Here is a 6,838-nt window from a genome sequence, read left to right on the forward strand (position 1 = left end):
GTGTGGGTGTGTGTGTGTGTATGTGTGTGTGTGTGTGCGTGTGCGTGCGCGCGTGTCTGTTTGGCATACACACACATACATATATATACATAGAGAGAGATATATAAATCCCATAATATACCAGGGGTACTGAAAAGTTCCTGGCTTTGGATAAAAGAAAATACAGGAGGATAAGTTAATTATAATTGTATTCAACATATTTCCCTCTCAGATTCACACAATAATTGCAATGGTCCTTCAGTTTTTCTAAGCCCTGTAAAAAGACTCGGAAAGTTAGGCCTCCAACCAGGCTTTTCTCGATACCCTTAAAGCCAAGAACCTTTCAGTACCCCTCATAAGTGCTGTCTTTTTGGCCCTAAGGCCGTATTTTTCTCGTTTCTTATTTATTTCGTCTTTGTCCATCGTCTTACATTTTTTTACTTTCGTATGGCAACTCTTTGTTGTTTTGTTTGTTTCAGGCCTGGCATTCTCCGCGACTTTCGCAGGTACCACCAATATGGAAAGTTCTCAGTCTTATCATTAATGGTGCGAAACTGAGTATTACCATTTTGGCTGATAACTGATGAAGAATTAGAGAACCCTCTGTGTCTGCTTCCCGTCCGGTTGTTCCCTCAGTATACGTATACGCTTTTTATCTGTCATTGTTTATTTACAATGCATTTTTCCATTTATTAAGTAACGGTACGCACGGACACCCGACTTTTTTAAGCAATAAGTTTATATATATTCTGTGTGACTCTATTCTTGCCTTCAGTCTTTCTCCTTTTCTCGCTCACCCTCTTACTTCTATTTCTAGCCTGTCCACTTTCTCCTTTATTTTCTCTCTCTATTTGTAACCTTTCTCCCTTCATTTCTTCCCTTGTTTTCCCTCTACTTTCTCTCTGTCACTCTCTCTCCCTTTCTCCTCTACCTGCTGCTGACACATGACCCGTGGCCAGCTTTTCTTTTTTTCTCTCCCGTTTTCACACCGGTCACCCAGCCATTCGGTTGCAAAAAAATTCTTTTCTTGCTATTTCCATATTCTTTGTGGAGGCGCAATGGCCCAGTGGTTAGGGCAGCGGACTCGCAGTCATAGGATCGCGGTTTCGATTCCCAGACCGGACGTTGTGTGTTTATTGAGCGAAAACACCTAAAGCTCCACGAGGCTCCGGCAGGGGATGGTGGCGAACCCTGCTGTACTCTTCCACCACAACTTTCTCTCATTCTTACTTCCTGTTGTGTCTGTAATTCAAAGGGTCAGCCTTGTCACACTGAATATCCCCGAGAACTACGTTAAGGGTACACATGTCAGTGAAGTGCTCAGCCACTTGCACGTTAATTTCACGAGCAGGCTGTTCCGTTGATCGGATCAACTGGAACCCTCGACGTCGTAAGCGATGGAGTGCCAACACACACCATATCCTTTATGATTTCTAAGCGTTACTCGCCATTCCTGCCTTCTTGGCCCTAAGGCCAAATTTTGCTCGTTTCTTATTTATTTCGTCTTTATCCATCGTCTTAAATAACATTTTTTAAAACTTTCGTATGCATACTCAGTGTTGTTTTGTTTGCTTGAGGCCCGACATTCTCTGCGACTGGGAAGTTCTCAGTCTTATTATTAATGGAGTAAAACTGAGTATTACCATTTTGGCTGATAACTGATGAAGAATTAGGGCCCCTCTATGTCTGTTTCCCGTCCGGTTGTTCCCTCAGTATACGTAAACGATTTTTATCTGTCATTGTTTATTTACAATGCACTTTTTCATTTATTATATATATATTTATATACATGCGCGCGTGCGTGTGTGTGTGTGAGTATGTGTGCGTGCGCGCGAATCCATTTGTACGATCGCTTTCAAGTACCGGTAACAAGTAACCCAGTACAACCTGTCGCATGGCCAGGTCGTCGGCAACAAAAATACAAGACCCATCAAAGGGCGGATGAGATCATAAGAGTCAACGGCAATCCAAAAGTGTATACATGTGTATTACGTACATGTGAGTGTGTGCGCGCGCACGCGTGTGTATACCTATATAAGAAAAATATTTTTATGATTTTATACATATAAATTTTACTAACTATTTTAAAAAAACTAATTGAATTTATATTTTTATTTTATATTTTACTTTATAAGAGGACACTGAAAAACCTGCGGATGATACAGCTACTAGTCATCTTGCGCCTGTTTGTCATTGATGCTTAGCACAAGCATCGTCGTCGGTAACACTTGTGTCTCAGTTTGGTTTATCTGGTGCCACAGTGATGCTTAAACCTGACATAGCTCAGAAGGCCAAGTCAAGAATGGAAGTCTCAGGCATTGATCGCATGGTAGGGTGGGTGGTGGTCTTGGCATCAAAGTTCTCACATCCTACGCTCCCGAAGTAAGAGGATGGGATCAAATTTTTCTACCGTTAAGATGGGTGTCCGCTGGTCGCTGGAGTTGCCGGGTCTTGCGTTGCCGTCTTTTTGATTATTCTCTCTCTCTCTCTCTCTCTCTCTCTCTCTCTCTCTCTCTCTCTCTCTCTCTCTCTCTCTCTCTCTCTCTCTCTCTCTCTGAAAACCGTCTTAGGGATGAAGATGATCTTTCAGAAATAAATGTTGACTATACGTTCTTCTGGAAAGGGAAGCCAAAGGAAACGAAAAAGAGTGGAGTGAGTTTTCCCCTCTAGCCAGAGGTCCTTAAATGACTGGAGCTGCCATATCGTACTGGCAATCGAACTATGCACCTGAACGTTCTTCTGTCAAAGGGACGTTTTATGACTGCCATTTCGGTATATGCTCCCACACTGAATATTGGCCAATCATGACTTTTTATCAAGCTTTACGAGGCTGTATAACATTGATTCGATATGTAAATAAGACCTTGCTACTTGGAAATTTCAATGTACATGTAGAAAGTGACCACAATGTCTGGAGTACTTTAGAACATCATGGTATGGGCAAAATGAATACCAATGGAACTTCTTCTGTGAATCTTTACTGAGTTTGAATTAGATGTGTGCAATACTTGCTTTCAACAAAAGGAAATCCACAAGTACCTAAGATCTAAGCATGAGCACATCTTAGATGATATCAGTTCTAGAAAAACAGACCTCAGGATATTTGTTCTGTAAGAGCAATGCGTGGTGCAGAAAGTGCGACAGACCACAAACTTGTACGTGGTAAGATGAAAATGCAGATCAGATGAAAAGCGAGGACAACGTGGGTCAAAGTGCTAAAACATATAGATGGGTCCAAATGGCAAATTTCAGAAATACGAAATGCTCTTCATAATGCACTTGACAACGTTGTCTTTGATAGAACTTAGGATCTGTTCAGAACGCAGGTTTATAATGTTGAGGCCTCAAGAATATCGAAACTAGTTTGATGACAATGGTGCTGCAATCACCAGGTTCATTGAGGACAAATGCCTTGTTGCAGAGGGCCCAGTGCGGATCATTTTTGAGAAAGCTTTCAAAGAGGTAAAGTCTAAGCTGAAACGCGTAAGATGAAGAATAACTGACGGTGGGATGTGAATTTCAGCGGAAATGAGGAGATCTTATCACTGCAGAGACTTGAAAGCATCATACAGTCAAGTTTTGTCATACAGTCCTCAAAAGCGGCAACAGTGAAGTCAATAGATGGTAGACTGAACACTTCAAAGGTTTGTTTAATTACTCATCAGTAGTTGAGGAAATTATTAATGGAATATCGCCAAAGAAGGTTATAAGAGAGATGGTGAATAATCCCACCGTTGATGTGACAGGGTCTACTAGCAAAGCGATAAACATAGGAAAAGCTCCGGGTCTGGACGGAATACCTGTTGAACTGAATCGCTCTGAAGGAGAAAATATCGGTATGGCCATTTATGAACATGCTCGAATCGGTAGGCAAAGTCCTGCCCAAGGTTTTGTTAAATCAACTAACAAGATGAATCTGTCCTGGCATCACCCCTGCGACCCAATATGGATTCAAGGCAAAACGAAGTAGAATAGACAGGATTTTCAATTAATCAGCTTATGGAGAAGTGTAGTGCAACGTGTTCCACTCTATCAGGTACTTGTGGATTTTACCAAGCCTTCGATACTGTTAATTGTAGTGCATTGTAGGTCATATTGGGGAAGCTTGAATGACTTCCTGAATTTGTAGGGATACTTAAGAAGGTTCATCATAACTTGAAGACAAAAGTGAACCTGAATGGAATGCTTTCAGAACTAATTTCAGTGGGAAAACGATGTCAAACAAAGTGACCTGTTAGTACCCACTCTGTTACTCATATACTTTGCCTTGATACTAATACATGGTTTCCAGGACTACGAAATCAATGGTTACGTACGATTTAGAGACTCTGTCAAAGTCCTCAATCTAAAACGTTTCAACACCAAGTCAAAAAATATTTGATGCTCTTGTCAGAGAGCGCTTTTATCTTGTGGCTTACACAGTAGAAGACATGCAGATGATAATGGACATCTCTGATACACGCACTGCATTTGGACTCAATATTAGCATGCAGAAGACAAAGGTCATGTATACTTCACCAGTTGGGAAGCATATGTGATTCCTGGCATCATCGTGGGAGGGAAAAGGCTTGAAGTAGTGGACAGCTTTGTGTGTCTTGGATGTACGCTGGCACCCATGATACCGAAATAAATCACAAGATTGCGAAAGCGTGTTGCTTATGGGAAACTCAAGCGAGTCTGGTCAGATCGAGATATCATATGAAACATAAAGCTCTCTGCGTATGAAGCCTGTGTTCTTACAGCCCCGCTATATGGGTGCGAAATGTAGACAACCTATAGACAACATAATGCAGTTGGAGAGGTTTCATCAGAACTGTATCCGACGCATCCTGAACACCTCTTGCTGCTGCATTTGAGAAAGTGAGCAGCACCAGTATTGAGGAAAGAATAATTTTGAACTAAATGTTTTGGGTTGATCATGTTAGAATAGAAGATATGGAAAGCTGACCAGAGGGAAAAGGCCACAACATAAACCAATGAAGTGATGTAAGGATGTTATAAAGATCAATCTTAAAGCTTTGAGGCATTGGCTGAAAATTGTGCACCATGGAGAAAGATTGTTAAGAATATATATGATATATATGATATCTATGAGTCAAAACGAGTGGAGCATGATGCTCTGAACTGTCCACGCTGTAATCAAAACTCAAGTACAATACCTGCAGAATTCTATCTGAAATTCAAATGCTATGTATGTGGGCGATTTCTTATTTAAGAGCTGAATTAGCCAACTACCTAAACTTATATGAACCGGAGAGAAATCAAGTAGCTTGTGAGATGAGTTCCAGAATCACGTCCTCTGCGGCACATATTAATGCAAGCTTCAATGAAGGGGTGATACTCTTCTGACAAGAGCGATCAACATATACACACCCATATATATGCGTGTATGTGTGTGTGTGTGTGTGTGTGTGTGTGTGTGTGTGTGTGTGTGTGTGTGTGTGTGTGTGTGTGTGTGTGTGTGTGTGTGTGTGTGAGTGTGTGTGCGTGCGTGAGCGTGTGTACATACGAATGTGTGTGTGTGTGCTCATTGCCTAATAATTTGCATACTTTCTTATTTCGAGTATAGGAAGAGGTTCAGGGGCTCTTGTTATGATTTCCCAGTGTAGAGAGTATTTTATATTTGCTGAGTTGAAATTAAAGCTGTGCTTATCTAGTCAAGTTGCATTACGTAATTCTTTTTATTTCTGAATCTGTGTTGTAGTGGTTTTTAAGGAATTAAAAGCAAATTCTATGCAATACCTGGCATTTGCTAATGTAACGATACCGCATCTCTTAGATATCGTTGCATAGTAAACAAGTGAAAGTCATTCTACAGTTATTATTTAAGACATTATTTTGTGAAACTGAATCGTGTTCTTATGGGCTTACAATTTTATGATTATCATTTGCTTCTACTTTATTACGAATGCTATTATTACTACTTACGTTAAGTTCCTGTTGAGTACCTATTTTAGATTACTTATTAGATTTCCTCTATGGGTTGATTGTAGAGTTTGAATTCGTGTGCATTAGGTTCTTATTATTATTGAGTGAGAGAGCAGCGCATGCCATCAAAGTGACACTGGGGTACAAATATACGAAGCCCAATATACTCATCAGGCACATGCATCACAACCATATGTGCGCGACATGGTAATCTCATATAAAGATAAACAGTGCAAGACTTCACAGGTGGGGCCCAGATAGAATTTTCTTCAGGTCGAGTAGCCTATCCCGCTCAAAAGGTTCCTGAATAAGGGTTGTTTAAGGATGTTGAACGAAACACCCATGTTTCCAGAGATTAATTATTTAAATCCAAAGATGCTCTCCCACTACTTCTGCACGCGATCAGAGATGCACATATTTTCAGCCACTAAGGGATATGCTCAACTGGTTAATGTCAAACAACTGACAAGCAAATCTGTTGTGTTGAGTAGAATATTTGCTGTAGCCCATCTTTTACACCAAAACAAAACACGTACATGACTTCCAATCAGTTAAGATCAGAAGCCATGAGAGCCAGTGCCTGGTATTGCATCAGGGCATTACCTTCTGAGTTCAAATTCTACCGAAGTCTACTTTGCTTTTCATCCTTTTGGGGTCGAAAAATTAAGTACCAGTAAAACACTGGGGTCGATGTAATCGACTAGTCTCCCAAAATTTCAGGCTTTGTGCCTTCAATAGAAAGGATTATTATTATTATTATTATTATTATTATTATTATTATTATTATTATTATTATTATTATTATTATTATTATTGAGTGAGAGAGCAGTACATGCCATCAAAGTGACACTGGGGTACAAATATACGAAGCCCAATATACCCATCATGACTACCCGTCTGATAAGGGTACACCAGGCACATGCATCACAAC

At 40.4% G+C, this 6,838-nt stretch overlaps 1 protein-coding gene across 1 annotated transcript in view; it reads right to left on the reverse strand.

The window, feature by feature from the left end:
* The window catches only part of LOC106876261 (uncharacterized), a 95,865-nt gene that overhangs the window by 17,803 nt on the left and 71,224 nt on the right, over window positions 1–6,838 (reverse strand). The gene's annotated exons all lie outside the window — the stretch shown is intronic.

Source organism: Octopus bimaculoides, chromosome 14 (assembly GCF_001194135.2).
Source record: "Octopus bimaculoides isolate UCB-OBI-ISO-001 chromosome 14, ASM119413v2, whole genome shotgun sequence".
NCBI classification, from domain to species: domain Eukaryota; kingdom Metazoa; phylum Mollusca; class Cephalopoda; order Octopoda; family Octopodidae; genus Octopus; species Octopus bimaculoides.